Genomic DNA, 19,218 nt, shown 5'->3' with positions numbered 1-19,218 from the left:
TAATTTTGGGTGAATTTTGGGTGAATTTTTGGTTCATTTGGGTGAATTTGGGTTGATTTTTGGTTAATTTTGGTCGCTTTTCCCCCGTTTCAGACGTGCTGCGCTCGGCGCTGGGGGCGGGACTCTGGGGGCGGGGCCTGGGCTGAGTTTGGCTGAATTTTGGGTGAATTTTGGTTAATTTTGGGTGAATTTGGGTTGATTTTTGGTTAATTTTTGTCCATTTTTCCCCGTTTCAGACGTGCTGCGCTCGGCGCTGGGGGCGGGGCTCTGGGGGCTGGGCCTGGCTGAGTTTGGGTGATTTTTGGGTGAATTTTGGGTGAATTTTGGCTGATTTTTGTCCATTTTTCCCCGTTTCAGACGTGCTGAGGTCAGCGCTGGGGGCGGGGCTCTGGGGGCTGGGCCTGGGCGTGTGGGTGGGGCTGTTCCAGACGCGCCGCGGCCAATGGGGAGCCCTGGGCGACGCCCTCAGCTTCACCCAGCCAATGGGAGAGCCCTGAGCCCCGGCAGCGGCCAATGGCGGCGCAGCGAGGTGAGGGCGGGGCCGGAACGGGCCAATGGGGGAGGGAGGGGGCGGGGCTTGGCCCTGATTTGGGCAGGGCTTCCTTCGGCCAATGGGAGAGCTGGGAATCGGGGTGGGGATTGGAGCGGCCAATGGGGAAGGAAAAGGGGCGGGACTTCAATGGAGAGGGGCGTGGTTTAAAGCAGCCAATGGGAATGGGCTAAATTGGGGGTGGGGCTGTGAGCAGCCAATGGGAGAGCCTGGATGGGGGGGCGGGGCTTGGAGTGGCCAATGGGAAAGGGAGGGGCGGGGCCGTGAGTGGATTTGGGGGAGGGGCTTAACAGAACCAATAGAAAACCGTGGGAGGAGGTGGAGCTTAAAACAGCCAATGAGGAAGCCCAAATTGGGGGCGTGGCATAAAGCAGCCAATGGCAGGGAAGGAGGTTTAAAACAGCCAATAGGAGAGCTCTGAAGGGGCGGGGCTTAAGGTGGGCAATGGGATTGGCAGCACTAAATTTGACCAATGGGAAGTCAGAAAGGGGGCGGGGCTTAGATCAGCCAATAGAAGACACGAGAAAGGGGGCGGATCCTGAAGGAACCAATGGGAGACCACTGAGGGGTGGAGCTTCAATATGAGAGGGGAGGGGCTTAAAGCAACCAATGGGAGAGACCAGAAAGGAGGCGGGGCTGGAATGAGCCAATAGGAGTTCGCTAAGGGGGCGGGGCTTCAATCTGAAAGGGGAGGGCTTAAAGCAGCCAATGGGAGAGACCTGAAAGGGGGCGGGGCTTCACTCAGCCAATAAGAGAGAGGTGAGAGGGGGTGGGGCCTCAACCAACCAATGGAAAGCCCGAGGTGAGGGTGGGGCTTACAGTAGCCAATGGGGGAGGTTGTGGGCGTGGCTTTTCTGATTGAGGGGTGGGGCATAAAGCAACCAATGGCAAGACAGGGGCGTGGCCAAACCCAGCCAATGGCAAACCAGAGTGAGAAGATCAACCCCCCTGAAATGGGCGTGGCCGTCCCAAAAGTGGGCGTGGCCATCCCCAAAGGGGGCGTGGCCTCCCAGCTTTTAACCCCTCCCCTTCTTTTCCTCCCACAGCAGCGATGACGTCACCCCGAGCCCAGCGGAGCCCCGCCCCTTTTCCCAAATAAAGCATTGACCACGCCCACACCCAAATACAGGCAGCAGCGGCGTTTTTATTGGCAGGGGGCGGGGCCGGCGTGGGCGTGGCCGGCGTGGGCGGGGTCTCGGGTGTGGTTGAAGTGGGCGTGGCCGATGAGGAGGTGGGCGTGGTCGGGGTGGGCGTGTCCCGGGTGGGCGTGGCCTCACTGCCGCTCGTAGATGATTCGCAGCAGGCGCAGGCTGGGCCCGTAGCGCTGCTGCTGCCGCTGCGCCGCCTCCCGCCAGCTGCAACCAGTACGGACCAGTACGGACCAGTATGGACCAGTACGGACCGGTCAGGGACCCGGATAGACCAGTACAAACCAGTATAAACCAGTATGGACCGGTATAAACCAGTACAGACCAGTATAAACCAGTATGGACCAGTACGGACCAGTCAGGGACCCGGATAGACCAGTACAAACCAGTACGGACCAGTATAAACCAGTACAGACCAGTATAAACCAGTATGGACCAGTACGGACCAGTCAGGGACCCGGATAGACCAGTATAAACCAGTACGGACCGGTATAAACCAGTACAGACCAGTATAAACCAGTATGGACCGGTATAAAACCAGTATGGACCGGTATAAACCAGTATGAACCAGTATGAACCAGTACGGACCAGTCAGGGACCCGGATAGACCAGTACAAACCAGTACGGACCGGTATAAACCAGTACGGACCAGTATGAACCAGTACGGACCAGTCAGGGACCCGGATAGACCAGTACAAACCAGTACGGACCGGTATAAACCAGTATGGACCGGTATAAACCAGTATGAACCAGTACGGACCAGTCAGGGACCGTGACAAAATAGTACAGACCAGTACGAACCAGTATAAACCAGTATGGACCAGTCAGGGACCCGGATAGACCAGTACAAACCAGTATAACCAGTATGGACCGGTATAAACCAGTATGGACCGGTATAAACCAGTCAGGGACCAGGATAAACCAGTATGGACCAGTATGGACCAGTATGGACCAGTACAAACCAGTCAGGGACCGGGATAAACCAGTATAAACCATTACAGACCAGTATGGACTGATATAGACCGGTATGTGGACCAGTATAAACCAGTACAGACCAGTATGGACTGATATAGACCGGTATGGACCAGTATAAACCACTACAGACCAGCTAGACACCAGTATAAACCAGTATGGACCAGTATAAACCAGTCAGGGACCAGTACGGACCAGTACGGACCAGTATGAACCGATATAGACCAGTATGGACCAGTATAAACCAGTACGGACCAGTCAGGCACCGGGACAAACCAGTATGGACCAGTACAGATCACTACAAACCAGTGACAACCTCCCAGTTTGTCCCAGTATGGCCCAGTTCCTCCCAGTTCCCCCCAGTTCCTTCCAGTCTGTCCCAGTCCCTCCCAGTTTTCCCCAGTCCATCCCAGTTTATCCCAGTCCATCCCAGTTCCTCCCAATTCCTCCCAGTCCCTCCCAGTCCATCCCAGTTTGTCCCAGTCCCTCCCAGTCAGTCCCAGTTCCTCCCAGTCCCTCCCAGTCCGTCCCAGTTTATCCCAGTTTATCCCAGTCCCCCCAATCCCTCCCAGTTTCCTCCCAGTTTGTCCCAGTCTGTCCCAGTTCCCCCCAGTCCCTCCCAGTCCGTCCCAGTCCATCCAGTTCCCTCCCAGTCCATCCCAGTTTGTCCCAGTTCCTCCCAGTCCCTCCCAGTTCTCCCCAGTTCCTCCCAGTCCCTCCCAGTTCTCCCCAGTCCATCCCAGTCCCTCCCAGTCCATCCCGGTCCCTCCCAGTTTATCCCAGTCCATCCCAGTTTGTCCCAGTTTGTTCCAGTCCCTCCCAGTTTGTCCCAGTTTATCCAGTTCCGCTCTCACCGCTGCCGGACGCGTTTCCACCTGTCCATGTTCTTGTAGATCAATGACGTAATCGAGGGGGCGGGGTCTAACACCTGGGGGTGGGGCCAACAACCATTACATCATCTGGGGGGGCGGGCCAACGAGATCAGGGGGCGGGGTCTAACACCTGGGGGCGGGGCCAACAACCATTACATCATCCGGGGGCGGGGCCAAAGGGGCTCTGGGGGCGGGGTCTAACACCTGGGGGCGGGGCCAACAACCATTACATCATCCGGGGGCGGGCCAAAGGGGCGCAGGGGGCGGGGCCAGGGGAGATTTTAAGGAAAATTTTTTTGGTATTTTTAGGGAATTTTTGGGATATTTTTGGGGGGATTTTTGGGATATTTTGGGAATTTTCTTCAGAGATTTTTGGGATATATTAAAGAAATTTGTGGGATTTTTAGAAAATTTTTGGGGTTTTTTAGGGGAGTTTTGGGATTTTTGTATTAATTTTTTGGGACTTTTGAGGTGGTTTTTGGGATTTTTAAAAACTTTTGGGTCAGTTTTGGGTCAGATTTTGGGGGTGATTTTTGGCAGATTTTGGGGCAGTTTTGGGTCAGATTTTGGGGCAGATTTGGGTCAGATTTTAGTCACTTTTGAGACAGTTTTGGTCAGATTTTGGAGCTATTTTGGTCAGATTTTGGGCAGTTTGGGTCAGTTTTGGGTCACATTTTGGGGTGATTTTTGCAGATTTTGGGTCAGATTTGGGGCAGATTTTGGGGCCGTTTTGGGTCAGATTTTGGGGCTATTTTGGTCAGATTTGGGGCAGTTTTGGGTCAGATTTTGGTCACTTTTGAGGCAGTTTTGGGTCAGATTTTGGGGTGATTTTAGGGCAGATTTTTGGCAGATTTTGGGTCAGATTTTGGGCAGATTTGGGGCAGTTTTGAGAAAGATTTTGGGGCTATTTAGGTCACATTTTGGGGCAGTTTTGGGGCAGTTTTGGGTCAGATTTGGGGTGATTTTGGCAGATTTTGGGGCTATTTTGGTCAGATTTTGGGGCACATTTTTGGCAGATTTGGGCCAGTTTTGGGGCAGATTTTGGGGCATTTTTGGGTCAGTTTTGGGGTGACTCTGGCCGGTTTTGGGGCAGTTTTTGGGGTTATTTGGTCAGTTTTGGGTCAGTTTTGGGTCAGTTTTGGGGTGATTTTTGGCAGTTTTGGATCAGTTTGGGTCAGTTTTGGGTCAGGTTTTGGGGTGACTCTGGCCATGTTGGGGCAGTTTTGGGTCAGTTTTGGGGTGATTTTGGTGCAGTTTCGGGTCAGGTTTTGGGGTGCCTTTGGCCGTTTTGGGGCAGTTTTGGGTCAGTTTTGGGTCATTTTTGGTCAGTTTTGGGGTGACTCTGGCCGGTTTTGGGGCAGATTTTGGGTCAGATTTTGGGTCGGTTTTGGGGTGATTTTGGTCAGTTTTGGGGTGATTTTGGCCATTTTGGGGCAGTTTTGGGTCAGTTTTGGGGTTATTTCGGGGCAGTTTTGGGTCAGATTTTGGGTCAGATTTTGGTCAGATTTGGGGCAGTTTTGGGGTGATTTTGGTCACATTTTGGTGCAGTTTTGGGTCAGATTTTGGGTGCCTTTGGCCGTTTTGGGGCAGGTTTTGGGTCACTTCTGGGTCAGATTTTGGGGCAGTTTTGGGTCGGTCTTGGGGTGCCTTTGGCCGGTTTTGGGTCAGATTTTGGGGTGGTTTTTGGCAGTTTTGGGTCACATTTTGGGTCGGTTTTGGGTCAGATTTTGGGGTGATTTTTGGCAGTTTTGGTGCAGTTTTGGGTCAGATTTTGGGTCAGTTTTTGGGGTGCCTTTGGCCGTTTTGGGGCAGGTTTGGGTCAGATTTTGGGTCAGTTCTGGGTCGGTTTTGGGTTGATTTTGGTGAGTTTTGGGGCAGTTTTTGGGTGCCTTTGGCCGTTTTGGGTCAGATTTTGGGGTGATTTTTGGCAGTTTTGGGTCAGATTTTGGGGCAGATTTTGGGGTGATTTTGGTCACATTTTGGTCAGATTTTGAGGCAGTTTTTGGGGTGCCTTTGGCCGTTTTGGGCAGTTTTTGGTGCAGTTTCGGGTCAGGTTTTGGGGTGCCTTTGGCCGTTTTGGGGCAGGTTTGGGTCAGATTTTGGGGTGATTTTGGGCAGTTTCGGGTCAGTTTTTGGGTGATTTTTGGTCACATTTTGGGTCAGTTTTGGTCAGATTTTGGGGCGCCTTTGGCCGTTTTGGGGTGATTTTGGTCACATTTTGGCAGTTTCGGGTCAGTTTTTGGGGTGCCTTTGGCCGTTTTGGGGCAGTTTTGGGTCAGTTTCGGGTCAGTTTTTGGGGTGATTTTGGGCAGGTTGGGTCAGATTTTGGTGCAGTTTTGGGTTGGTTTTGGGGTGATTTGGTGCAGTTCTGGGTCAGTTTTGGGGTGATTTTGGGTCAGTTTTGGGGTGATTTGGCCATTTTGGGGCAGTTTTGGGTCAGATTTTGGGTCATTTTTGGTCAGATTTGGGTCAGTTTTGGGGTGATTTTGGCCATTTGGTGCAGTTCTGGTCAGATTTTGGGGTGATTTTTGGCAGTTTTGGGTCAGGTTCGGGTCGGTTTTGGGTCCAGATTTTGGGGTGCCTTTGGCCGTTTTAGGCAAGTTTGGGTCATTTTGGGTCAGGTTCGGGTCGGTTTTGGGGTGATTTTGGCAGTTTTGGTGCAGTTTCGGGTCAGATTTTGGGTCAGTTTGGGTCAGTTTTTGCGGTGCCTTTGGCCGTTTTGGGGTGATTTTGGGCAGTTTTGGGGTGATTTTGGGCAGTTTTGGGGCAGTTTTTGGGTGCCTTTGGCCATTTTGGGGCAGTTTTGGGTCAGATTTGGGTCAGTTTTTGGGGTGCCTTGCCCGTTTTGGGTGATTTTGGGCAGTTTTGGGTCAGTTTTGGGTCATTTTTGGGTCAGTTTTTGGGGTGCCTTTGGCCGTTTTGGGGTGATTTTGGGTGATTTTGGGTCAGAGTTTGGGCAGTTTTGGGTCAGTTTTGGGGTGATTTTGGCCGTTTTGGGGTGCCTTTGGCCGTTTTGGGGCAGTTTCGGGTCAGGTTCGGGTCAGTTTTTGGGGTGCCTTTGGCCGTTTTGGGGCAGTTTGGTGAGTTTTGGTCAGTTTGGGGTGCCTTTGGCCGTTTTGGGGTGAGTGGGGTCAGATTTTGGGTCAGTTTTTGGGGTGCCTTTGGCCGTTTTGGGTCAGTTTTGGGTGATTTTGGGCAGTTTTGGGGTCAGTTTTGGGGTGATTTTGGCCGTTTTGGGGTGATTTTGGCAGTTTCGGGTCAGTTTTTGGGTGATTTTGGCCGTTTTTGGGGTGCCTTTGGCTCCCACCTGGTCGGGCGGCGCCGCTCCCTCCTCGGGGCCCAGGGGGAGGGGACGCGCGGGGCCAGGGCGGGGGCCGGGCGGGGCAGCGACAGAACCGACTCCGAGCCGGGCGGGGGCCTGCAACCGGAACCGTCAGAAACCAGTATGGACCAGTATGGACCGGTATGGACCGGTATAAACCGGTATGGACCAGTATGGACCGGTATGGACCGGTATGGAGCAGTATGGACCAGTATAAACCGGTATGGACCAGTATGGACCAGTATAGACCGGTATGCACCAGTTAGAGACCGGTATGGACCAGTATAAACCGGTATGGACCAGTATGGAGCAGTATGGACCGGTATGGACCAGTATAAACCAGTACGGACCAGTATGGACCAGTATGGACCGGTATGGACCAGTATAAACAGTATGGACCAGTATGGACCAGTAAAAACCAGTATGGACCAGTATAAACCAGTATGGACCAGTATGGACCGGTATGGACCAGTATAAACCAGTATGGACCAGTATGGACCAGTATGGACCAGTATAAACCAGTATGGACAGTATAAACCAGTATGGACCAGTATGGACCAGTATGGACCAGTATAAACCAGTATGGACCAGTATGGACCAGTAAAAACCAGTATGGACCAGTATAAACCAGTATGGACCAGTATGGACCGGTATGGACCAGTATAAACCAGTATGGACCAGTATGGACCAGTATGGACCAGTATAAACCAGTATGGACCAGTATAAACCAGTATGGACCAGTATAAACCAGTATGGACCAGTATGGACCAGTATGGACCGGTATGGACCAGTATGGACCAGTATAAACCAGTATGGACCGGTATGGACCAGTATGGACCGGTATAAACCAGTATGGACCAGTATGGACCAGTTAGAGACTGGTATAAACCAGTATGGACCAGTATGGACCGGCATGGACCGGTATGGACCAGTTAGAGACCAGTATGGACCAGTATGGACCACTTAGGGACCGGTATAAACCAGTATGGACCAGTTAGAGACTGGTATAAATCAGTATAAACTGCTATGGACCGGTTAGGGACTGGTAGGGACTGATCTAAACCAGTACGGACTGGTATAAACCAGTATAAACCAGTATGGACCATCCAGTATGGACCTCTTAGAGACTGGTATGGACTGGTATAGACCAGTACAAACCAGTACAAAACAGTATACACCAGTATGAACCAGTTAGGACTGGTATAAACCAATATAAACCTATATAAACCAGTACAGACCAGTATAAACCAGTATAGACCGATATGAACCAGTATGAACCACTATGACCAGTACGGACTAGTATAAACCAGTCCCTCCAGTCCCACGTTCTCCTCGAAAATCCGCATTTTAGCTCCCAAAATCGCCAGTTTTTGGCCCCAAACCCGCCAGGTTTTTTGCCCCCAGTCCCTCCAGTATAACCCACTTCCCTCCCAGTACAAACCAGTCCCACGTTCTCCTCTAAAATCCCCATTTTTGCCCCTAAAATCCCCATTTTTGGCCCCAAACCCACAGGGTTTTTTTGCCCCCAGTCCCTCCCAGTATAAACCAGTATGACCCAATTCATCTCAGTCTCTCCCAGTATAAACCAGTATGACCCAGTTCCTCCGAGTTCCCTCCAAGTGTGATTTTCCCCCAAAAATCCCCATTTTTTCACCCCAAAATCCCATTTTTTCCCCCAAAATGGCCATTTTTCACCGTAGAACCGCGGGGTTTTTTGCCCCCGGTCCCTCCCAGTATAAACCAGTCCAGACCAGTATAACTGGGCGGGGTTACCTGCTCGGGGGGCGGGGCGGGGGCGGGGCAGTGGCCGATCCAGGCGCGGCACACGGGGTACAGGGGGGTCCCCGCCGGGAACTGCCCCAGCTCCACGCTGCGGTCAAAGAGCCGGATCACAAACGAGTCTGCAGGCGGGAAAAGCACAACAAAAATCGGCACAAAAATCGGCACAGAAATGGGAAAAATCGGCCCGAAAATCGGCCCAAAAATGGGAAAAATCGGCCCAAAAATCAGCAAAAAAAACGGCACAGAAATGGGAAAAATCGGCACAAAAATCGGCCCAGAAATGGGAAAAATCGGCACAAAAATCAGCAAACAACCGGCCCAGAAATGGAAAAATCGGCACAAAAATCAGCAAAAAAACCGGCACAGAAATGGGAAAAATCGGCCCGAAAATAGGCCCAAAAATGGGAAAAAATGGCCCAAAAATCGGCCCAGAAATGGGAAAAATCGGCCCAAAAATCAGCAAAAAAACCGGCCCAGAATGGGAAAAATCGGCCCAGAAATCGGCCCAGAAATGGGAAAAATCGGCCCAGAAATGGGCACAGAAATGGGAAAAATCGGCCCAAAAATCAGCAAAAAAACCGGCCCAGAAATGGGAAAAATCGGCACAAAAATCAGCAAAAAAACCGGCCCAGAAATGGGAAAAATCGGCCCGAAAATAGGCCCAAAAATGGGAAAAAATGGCCAAAAATCGGCCCAAAAATGGGAAAAATCGGCACAAAAATCGGCCCAGAAATGGGAAAAATCGGCACAAAAATTGGCACAAAAATGGGAAAAATTGGCCCGAAAATGGGAAAAATCGGCCCGAAAATCGGCCCAAAAATGGGAAAAATTGGCCCAGAAATCGGCCCAGAAATGGGAAAAATCGGCACAAAAATGGGAAAAATCAGCCCAAAAATGGGAAAAATCGGCCCAAAAATCAGCCCAAAATCAGCCCAAAAATCAGCCCAAAAATGGGAAAAATCAGCCGAAAATCGGCCAAAAATGGGAAAATCGGCCCAGAAATCAGCCCAGAAATGGGAAAATCGGCCCAAAAATCGGCCCAAAAATCGGCCCAAAAGTCAGGCCAAAATCATCCAAAAATGGGAAAAATCAGCCCAAAAATCGGCCTAAAAATCGGTGCAAAAATCAGCCAGAATTAGCCCAAAAATCGGCCCAAAATCAGCCCAAAAATCAGCCCAAAAATCGGCCAAAAATGGGAAAAAACGGCTCAAAATTCAGCCCAAAAACAACCCAAAATTGGGAAAAATCGGCCCAAAAATGGGAAAAATCGCCCAAAAATCGGCCCAAAAATCGGCCCAAAAATCAGCCCAAAATCAGCCCAAAACTCAGCCCAAAAATCGGCCCAAAAATGGGAAAAATCAGCCCAAAAATCAGCCACGATCAGCCCAAAAATCGGCCCAAAAGTCAGCCCCAAATCAGCTGGAATCAGCCCAAAAATGGGAAAAATCAGCCCAAAAATCAGTGCAAAATCAGCCCCAAATCAGCCCAAAAATGGGAAAAATCGGCCTAAAAATCAGCCCAAAAATGGGAAAAATCGGCCCAAAAATCAGCCCCAAAATCAACCAGAATCAGCCCAAAAATGGGGAAAATCAGCTCAAAATTCAGCCCAAAATTGGCCCAAAAATGGGAAAAATCGGCACAAAAATTGGCCCAAGAATCAACCAGAATCAGCCAAAAAATCGGCCCAAAAATGGGAAAAATCGGCCCAAAATCAGCCCAAAAATCAGCAAAAAAATTGCCCAATTTTGGGTGAAATTTCCCAATTTTTGGGTCAAATTTCACAAATTTTGGGTTCAAATTCCCCAAATGTAGTGTGAAATTTCCCAATTTTTGGGTCAAATTTTTGGCGTCAAGTTTCCCAAATTTTGTGTGAAACTTCCCAAAATTTGTGTGAAATTTCCCAATTTTTGGGTTCAAATTTCCCAACTTTTGGGTCAACTTTCCAAATTTTGTGTGAAACTTCCCAATTTTTGGGTCAAATTTCAGGTCAAATTTCCCAATTTTTGTGAGAAATTTCCCAATTTTTGTGTGAAATTTCCCAATTTTTGGGTCAGATTTCCCAAATTTTGTGTGAAATTTCCTAAACTTTGTGTGAAATTTTGTGAAATTTCCTAAATTTTGGGGTCAAATTTCCCAATTCTTGGGCTCAAGATTTCCCAATTTTTGTGTGCAATTTCCCAATTTTTGTGTCAAATTTCCCAAAATTTGGGTGAAATTTCCCAAATTTTGAGTCAAATTTTGGTTCAAATTTCCCAAATTTTGAGTGAAACTTCCTAAATTTTTGTGCCAAATTTCTCAATTTTTGGGCTGGAAATTTCCCAACTTTTGGCTCAAATTTCCCAATTTTTGTGTGAAATTTTACAAATTTTGAGTCAAATTTCCTGATTTGTCAAATTTCCAATTTTTGTGTGAAACTTCCCAAATTTGTGTGAAACTTCCCAAATTTGTGTGAAATTTCCCAATTTTGGGGTTAAAATCCCAAATTTTGGGTGAAATTTCCCAATTTTGGGTGAAATTTCCCAAATTTTGTGTGAAATTTCCCAAATTTTGTTTTTTTTCCCCCGATTTTTTGGTTTTTTTGCTCACTGTGTTTCTGGGGGGGGGTCTCGGGCCCCTCCCCCCCCTCCCTCCTCTTCTTCCGCCGCTGCTGCGGGAAACGCCCGGGGGGCCTGCAATGGAACGTTCCGGAAACATCAACGGAAAATTCCGGAAAATTCCGCAAAATCCCGGAAAATCCCGGAAAATCCACAGGGGGACGGGCTGGGAGGGCTGGGGGATTTTTTGGGGATTTTTTTGGGGGATTTTTGGGGATTTTTTGGGGAATTTTTGGGATTTTTTGGGGAATTTTTGGGATTTTGAATGGGAATTTTTGGGCATTTTTATTAGAATTTTAGGGAATTTTTTGCGGGGATTTTTGGGGGATTTTAATGGGGATTTTTGGGGATTTTTTGGGGAATTTTTGGGATTTTTTGGGGAATTTTTGGGATTTTGAATGGGAATTTTTGGGGATTTTTATGGGGATTTTTATTAGAATTTTAGGGAATTTTTTGCGGGGATTTTTGGGGGATTTTAATGGGGATTTTTGGGGATTTTTTTGGGGGCTTTTGCGGATATTTTTGGGATTTTTTTTGTGGGAATTTTTGGGATTTTTAATGGGAATCATTGGGGACTTTTTGGGGGATTTTTGTGGGAATCTTGAGGATTTTTTGGGGATTTTTTTGGGGATTTTTTGGGAGGAATTTTGGGAATTTTTATAGGAATTCTTCGGGATTTTGGGGAATTTTTGTGGGATTTTTGGGGGTTTTTAATGGTGATTTTTTTTTATTTTTGGGGGGTTTTTTTGGGTTTTTAATGGGGATTTTGATGGGGATTTTTGGGGATTTGGGGGGATTTTTATGGCAATTTTTTGGGGATTTTTGGGGAATTTTTGGGGTTTTTAATGGGGATTTTTTGGGATTTTTTTTATTTTTTGGAGGATTTTTATGGGAATTTTATGGGGATTTTTTGGGGAATTTTATGGGGATTTTACTGAGAATTTTGGGGATTGTTTCGGCATTTTTACGGGAATTTTTGGGGATTTATGTGGGATTTTTGTGGGAATTTTTGGGGGTTTTTGGAGGATTTTAATGGAAATTTTTATGGGGATTTTTGGGGATTTTTTTAAATTTTTGGGGATTTATTTGGGATTCTTATGGAAATTCTTAGGAAAATTTTAGGGGACTGGGGAATTTTGAGGGAATTCTGAGGGAATTTTGGGCAATTTTTAGGTGAATTTGGGGAATTTTGAGGGAATTTTGTGGAAATTTTGTGGAATTTTATGGCAATTTGGGAGGCTTTGGGGCATTCTGGATTTTTTTTTTAATTTTGGGCAATTTCTTGGAATTTTGGGGGAAATTTTGGGGGATTTTGAGGGAATTTTGAGGATTTTTGTCTCTCACCTCTTGCCAGGGGCGCTGGGCGAGGCCTCCCTGCGGAAAATTTGGGAATTTTGAGCTCCAGGAAGGAAAATTTCAGCTCCCAAACCCCAAAATCCCAAAAGTTTTGTGATTCTCCCTCCCCAAATCCCAAATTTTTGGGGGCTCCCCCTCACAAAATCCCAATTTTTGGGCCAAAATTCCCATATTTTTGGGGTTTCCCTTCCCAATAAAATCCCAAATTTTGGGCTCCCAGAACCAGAAAAACCCAAATTTTTTGTAACCTTCCCTCCCAAAACCTCAAATTTTTGGAAATTCCCTCCCAAAATCGGAATTTTTTGAGGATTTTCCCTCCCAAACCCCCATTTTTTTCTCAATATCCCCAATTTTTGGCCATTTTGCCTCCCAAAATCTCCAATTTTTGGTATTTTCCCCCCTAAATTCCCAAATTTTGTCTATTTTCCCTCCCCAAACCTAATTTTTGCCCAAATTTTGAGTATTTCCCCTCCTGAAATCCCAATTATTTTGGGATTTTCCCTCCCAAGTTCCAAATTTTGGGGATTTTCGGCCCCCAAAATCCCATTTTTATTCCCAAAATCTCCTTTTTTTTAATATTTTCCCTCCCCCAACCCCAATTTTTTTTGCCCAAATTCCCCAAATTTTGTCCATTTTCCCTCCCAAAATTCCCAATTTTTTTTTCAATTTCCCCTCCCAAAACCCCCCTTTTTATTTTGCATTTTCCTTCCAAAATCTCCAATTTTTGGGTATTTTTCCCCCTAAATTCCCAAATGTCGGGTTTTTTTGCCCCCTAAAATCCCATTTTTTTCCCCAAATTCCCCATTTTTTTGTGTATTTTCCCTCCCAAACCCCAATTTTTGCCAAAAATCTCCATTTTTTTCTCAATTTTCCCTCCCCAAACCCCAATTTTTGCCCAAATTCTCCATTTTTTGCCCCAATTTTTGCCCAAATTCTCCATTTTTTGCCCCAATTTTTGCCCAAATTTTTGCCCAAATTCTCCATTTTTTCCCATTTTTGACCCAAATTTTCCATTTTTTTCCCAATTTTTGCCCAAATTCTCCATTTTTTCCCCCATTTTTGTTTTTGTGGTTCCTCACTTGGCCGGGGGCTCCCCAGGGCCCCTCCCAGGCTCCTCCTCCAGTGGCTCCCTGGGGAAAAAAACCAAAATTATTCCAAAAAAACCCAAAATTATTGAAAAAAAAACCCAAAATTCCCCTTGAAAAAACCCCAAAACTATTCAAAAAAACCCCAAAATCCCCATTGAAAAAAAACCCAAAATCCTCTTCAAACCCTCCACCCAAAATCCCAAATTTTTTGCAATTTTCCTCCTCAAAGCCCAAATTCCAAATATTTCACGAATTTCCTTCAAAAATCCCCTTGAAACCCCCCAAAATCTCCCCAAAAAAATCCCATTTATTTAAATCCCCACATTTCCCCCAAAATTCCCCAAAATTTTCCCCAAACCCCTCAAAAATGCCAAAAAAATTCCCCCCAAAAAATCCCCAAAATTTCCCTCAAATGCCCCAAAAATCCCAAAAATTTTCCCCCAAAAATTCCCCAAAACCCCTGAAATTTCTCCCAAAATTCTCCAAAAATTCTCTAAAACACCTCAAAAATCCCCTTAAAATTCCTAAAAAATCCCCCAAAATTTCCCTCAAATTTCCCCCAAAAATTCACCAAAATTCTCCCCAAATTCCCCAAAAATTCTCTAAAACTGCTCAAAAATCCCCAAAAAAATCCCCAAAAATCCCAAAAAAATCCCCCAAAAAATCCCCAAAATTTCTCCAAATCCCCCCAAAATTCTCCCAAATTTTCTCCAAAAATCCCCAAACTTTCCCTCAGATTTCCAAAAAGTCGCCCCAAAATCCCCCAAATTTTCTCTAAAATTTCTCCCAAACCCCTCAAAAATCCCCTTAAAATCCCTAAAAAAATCCCCAAAATTCCAAAAAAAATTCCCCCAAAAATTCCCCAAAATTTTCTCCAAAATCCCCCAAAAAATTCCCCAAAGTTTCTCCCAAGCCCCTCAAAAACCCCCTTAAAATCCCTAAAAAAATTCCCAAACTTCCCCAAAAAATTCCCCCAAATTTTCCCCAAAATCCCTGAAATTTTCCCCCAAATTCCCCCAAAACCCCTCAAAAATCCCTCCAAAATTCCCCCAAAAAATCCCCCAAATTTCCCCCCAAAATCCCCAAATTTTCCCCCAAATGCCCCAAAATTTCTGGAATTTTCTGGAATTTTCCGGAATGTTCTGGAAGTTTCCGTGTTTCCCTCACCGGCTGCCCCTGAGCAGGAGCTGCTCCAGGACGGCGTCCAGGCGGCGCCGCGCGGCCCCCGGGGACAGCTCTGGGAAAAAAATGGAGAATTTGGGGAAATTTTGGGGAATTTTGGTAAAATTTGGGGAAATTTTCGGGAAATTTGGAGGAATTTTGAGGGAATTTTGGGGGAATTTTGGAGATTTTTTGAGGTTGAAAAGGGAATTTTGGGGGAATTTTCAGGATTTTTTGGAAGGGATTTTGGGAATTTTGGGGAATTTCGGGTTTGAAATGGGAATTTGGAGGATTTGGGGATTTTTGGAAGAAATTTTGGGGGAATTTTGGGGGAGATTTGGGGGTTCCAATGGGATTTTTTTGGGTTTGAAATGGGAATTCTGGGGAAGAAAAATGGGAAAATTTGGGGGATTTTTGGAAGGGATTTGGGGAATTTTGGGGATTTTTTTGGGGAATTTTGGGGTTTGAAATGGGAATTTTGAGGAAGAAAAATGGGATTTATTTGGGATTTTTTGGAAGGGATTTTGGGGAATTTTGGGGTTTGAAATGGGAATTTTGAGGATTTGGGAATTTTTGGAAGAAATTTTGGGGGATTTTGGGGGAATTTTGGGGAATTTTGAGGTTTTTAGGGGGAATTTGGGGGCTCCAGGCGGCCCCGGGGACAGGTCTGTGAAAATTCACATTTTTATGGGAAATTTGGGGAAATTTGGGAAAATTTGAGAATTTTGGGGATTTTTAGGGGGAGTTTTGGGGGAGATTTGGGGGTTCCAAGGGGATTTTTGGGGTTGAAATGGGAATTTTGGGGGAATTTTGGGGATTTTTTTTGGGGGTGAAATGGGAATTTTGGGGTCCTGGAGGGGACTTAGGGGTTTAAAAGGGTTTTTGGGGGGTTAAAAGAGGAATTTTGAGGGATTGAAATGGGAATTTTGGGGTTTTAATTGGGAATTTGGGGGATTTGGAGGGGATTTTTGGAGTTTGAAGGGGAATTTTTTGGGTTTTCATTGGGAGTTTGGGGGATTCAAATGGGAATTTTAGGGGAATTTTGGGTTTTAATTGGGATTTTGGGGGCATTTTTGGAATTTCTGGGCTCTGAGGAAAATCTCGGGAATTCCAAGGGGATTTTGGGGGAATTTTGAGAATTTGGGGCTCCAGCTCTGAAAAAATTCGGAATTTTGGGGAATTTTTGGTCAAGTTTTGGGTCCAGCTCCAGGAATTTGAGAAATTGGGGAAATTCTGAGGGTCCTGGCGGGTTTTTAAAAAAAAACTGAGGGAAAAATTGGGAATTTGGGGGAAAATTTGGGAACTGGGGGAAATTTGAGGGTTCTGAAGGAGTTTGGAGGGGGATTTTGGGGAATTTTTTTAGTGGAATTTTGGGAATATTTTGAGAATTTTGAGGGGGATTTGTGGCGTCCTGGGACGATTTCGGGAAATCTTTTGGGATTTTAGGGGGTCCCGAGTGGGATTTTGGGGTTTTTTGGGCGATTTTTGGGGTTTTTTGGGGCGATTTTTGAGGTTTTGGGGCTCCCGGCCGAGCTCACCTGGTTTCTCCACCTTCACCTTGGCGGCCATCACGGCTCCGGACGCGTCTCTGAGGCCTGGAAGGGTTGTGGGGTCATGAGGGAAACCAAAAAGCCCCAAAATTCCCCAAAAAGCCCCAAAATCGCCTCAAATCCCCCCAAAATCCGCGCCCCCCCCTCACCGCCGCCCTCAGGAGCCGCCGCTTCCCGCCTTCCGCCAGCGCCGCCGCCCATTGGTCAAAGCGCCTGTCAATCAAGGCGCGCAGCCAATCAGCGGCCTTGAAGGCGGTACCTCAGGGCCGCGCCATTTTGTCTTGTTTCGACTACAACTCCCGTCATGCCCCGCGGCCCCGTAAAGAGCTACTAAAAGCTGGACTACCGCTCCCGTCATGCCTTGCGGCTCCTTAGAGCGCCATTGAAGCGGAGCCTACAACTCCCGTGATGCCCTGCGGCCCTATAGAGACTCAATGGGGCCAAGCCTACAACTCCCGTCATGCCCCGCGGCCCCATTGAGTCTTATTGAAGCCGGGCCTACACATCCCGTCACGCCCCGCAGCCACACAGAGTGCTCCATAAACGCCCCCTAATGCCCCCAAACGTCCTCCAAACCCAAAGCTGCCCATTAACTCCCTTCCCGGATCCCCAGTTGCTCCCCAGGATCCCTAAGTGCCCTCTCAGCCCCCACTCAGGACCCTCAGTGCCCTCACGGACACCCGGTGTCCCTCAAAACCTCTCCCCCGCCCTTCGGACCCTCAGTCTGCGCCTACAATTCCCATGCTGCCCAGAGACTACAACTCCCATCATCCCCCGCGCCCCACAGAGGCCCAGTAGGGCCACGACCCAGCTCCCCAAGTGGTCCCCGAGCGCCCTCAGACCCCAAAGTTCCTCTCGGGTGCCTTTGGAGTCTCCCTTAAATGTCTCCTCTGACCCATAAATGGCCATTAGGACCCCCAAGTTTCCCGTTCGAGCAAGTTCCTGGCCTACAGCTCCCATCATGCTCCGCGAGGCCCATAAAGCCCCATTACAAACGCGCATACAACTCCCATCAGCCCCCGCGTCCCATAGAGAATCATTATAGCCCATAGAGCCCCATTAGAAACGCGCATACAACTCCCGTCAGCCCCCGCGCCCCATAGAGAATCATTATAACCCGTAGAACCCCATAGAGAATCATTATAACCCATAGAGCCCCATTACAAACACGCATACAACTCCCATCAGCCCCGGCGCCCCATTGAGAATCATTATAACCCATAGAGCCCCATTACAAACACGCATACAACTCCCATCAGCCCCCGCGCCCCATAGAGAATCATTATAGCCCATAGAGCCCCATTACAAACGCGCATACAACTCCCATCAGCTCCCGCGCCCCATAGAGAACCATTATAACCCGTAGAACCCCATAGAGAATCATTATAACCCGTAGAGCCCCATTACAAACTCGCATACAACTCCCATCAGCCCCCGCGCCCCATAGAGAATCATTATAACCCATAGAGCCCCATTACAAACTCGCATACAACTCCCATCAGCCCCCGCGCCCCATAGAGAATCATTATAGCCCATAGAGCCCCATTACAAACGCGCATACAACTCCCATCAGCCCCCGCGCCCCATAGAGAACCATTATAACCCGTAGAACCCCATAGAGAATCATTATAACCCGTAGAGCCCCATTACAAACTCGCATACAACTCCCATCAGCCCCCGCGCCCCATAGAGAATCATTATAACCCATAGAGCCCCATTACAAACTCGCATACAACTCCCATCAGCCCCCGCGCCCCATAGAGAATCATTATAGCCCATAGAGCCCCATTACAAACGCGCATACAACTCCCATCAGCCCCCGCGCCCCATAGAGAACCATTATAACCCGTAGAACCCCATAGAGAATCATTATAACCCGTAGAGCCCCATTACAAACACGCATACAACTCCCATCAGCCCCCGCGCCCCATAAAGAATCATTATAACCCATAGATCACCATTACAAGCACGCATACAACTCCCATCAGCCCCCGCGCCCCATAGAGAATCATTATAACCCATAGAGCCCCATTACAAACTCGCATACAACTCCCATCAGCCCCCGCGCCCCATAGAGAATCATTATAACCCATAGAGCCCCATTACAAACTCGCATACAACTCCCATCAGCCCCCGCGCCCCATAGAGAATCATTATAACCCATAGAGCCCCATTACAAACGCGCATACAACTCCCATCAGCCCCCGCGCCCCATAGAGAACCATTATAACCCGTAGAACCCCATAGAGAATCATTATAACCCGTAGAGCCCCATTACAAACTCGCATACAACTCCCATCAGCCCCCGCGCCCCATAGAGAATCATTATAACCCATAGAGCCCCATTACAAACTCGCATACAACTCCCATCAGCCCCCGCGCCCCATAGAGAATCATTATAACCCATAGAGCCCCATTACAAACTCGCATACAACTCCCATCAGCCCCCGCGCCCCATAAAGAATCATTATAACACGTAGAACCCCATAGAGAATCATTATAACCCATGGAGCCCCATTACAAACACGCATACAACTCCCATCAGCCCCCGCGCCCCATAAAGAATCATTATAACACGTAGAACCCCATAGAGAATCATTATAACCCATAGAGCCCCATTACAAACACGCATACAACTCCCATCAGCCCCCGCGCCCCATTGAGACTCATTACAGCCGCGCACTACGGCACGTCGGTTTTCCGCCTACAACTCCCGTCATGCCCCGCGCCTCCCATAGCCCATCATTGCAGGCTCCGCCCCTCCCGCACTACAACTCCCGTGCTGCCCCGCGGCGCTTTTCCCGCGCTTTTCGCTCCCCTCAG

The 19,218-nt window shown here is 47.9% G+C and overlaps 3 long non-coding RNA genes across 3 annotated transcripts; 1 reads left to right on the top strand and 2 right to left on the bottom strand.

Annotated features, from left to right (window-relative positions):
- Positions 1-400: 400 nt before the first annotated feature.
- LOC134433288 (uncharacterized) lies at positions 401-1,674 on the top strand. The gene is made up of 2 exons (XR_010031526.1): positions 401-529; positions 1,600-1,674. It is a non-coding gene; the product is annotated as an uncharacterized LOC134433288 (long non-coding RNA).
- A 10-nt stretch (positions 1,675-1,684) lies between these two features.
- LOC134433287 (uncharacterized) lies at positions 1,685-6,915 on the bottom strand. Its single transcript, XR_010031525.1, has 3 exons — positions 6,850-6,915; positions 3,525-3,598; positions 1,685-1,905 (listed from the first exon to the last, which is right to left on the bottom strand). It is a non-coding gene; the product is annotated as an uncharacterized LOC134433287 (long non-coding RNA).
- A 7,935-nt stretch (positions 6,916-14,850) lies between these two features.
- On the bottom strand, positions 14,851-16,591 carry LOC134433294 (uncharacterized). Its single transcript, XR_010031527.1, has 3 exons — positions 16,545-16,591; positions 16,384-16,440; positions 14,851-14,921 (listed from the first exon to the last, which is right to left on the bottom strand). It is a non-coding gene; the product is annotated as an uncharacterized LOC134433294 (long non-coding RNA).
- Positions 16,592-19,218: the final 2,627 nt, after the last annotated feature.

The sequence above is a fragment of the Melospiza melodia genome, unplaced genomic scaffold (assembly GCF_035770615.1).
Source record: "Melospiza melodia melodia isolate bMelMel2 unplaced genomic scaffold, bMelMel2.pri scaffold_175, whole genome shotgun sequence".
Taxonomy (NCBI): domain Eukaryota; kingdom Metazoa; phylum Chordata; class Aves; order Passeriformes; family Passerellidae; genus Melospiza; species Melospiza melodia.
This window is presented reverse-complemented; position numbering and strand designations above follow the sequence as displayed.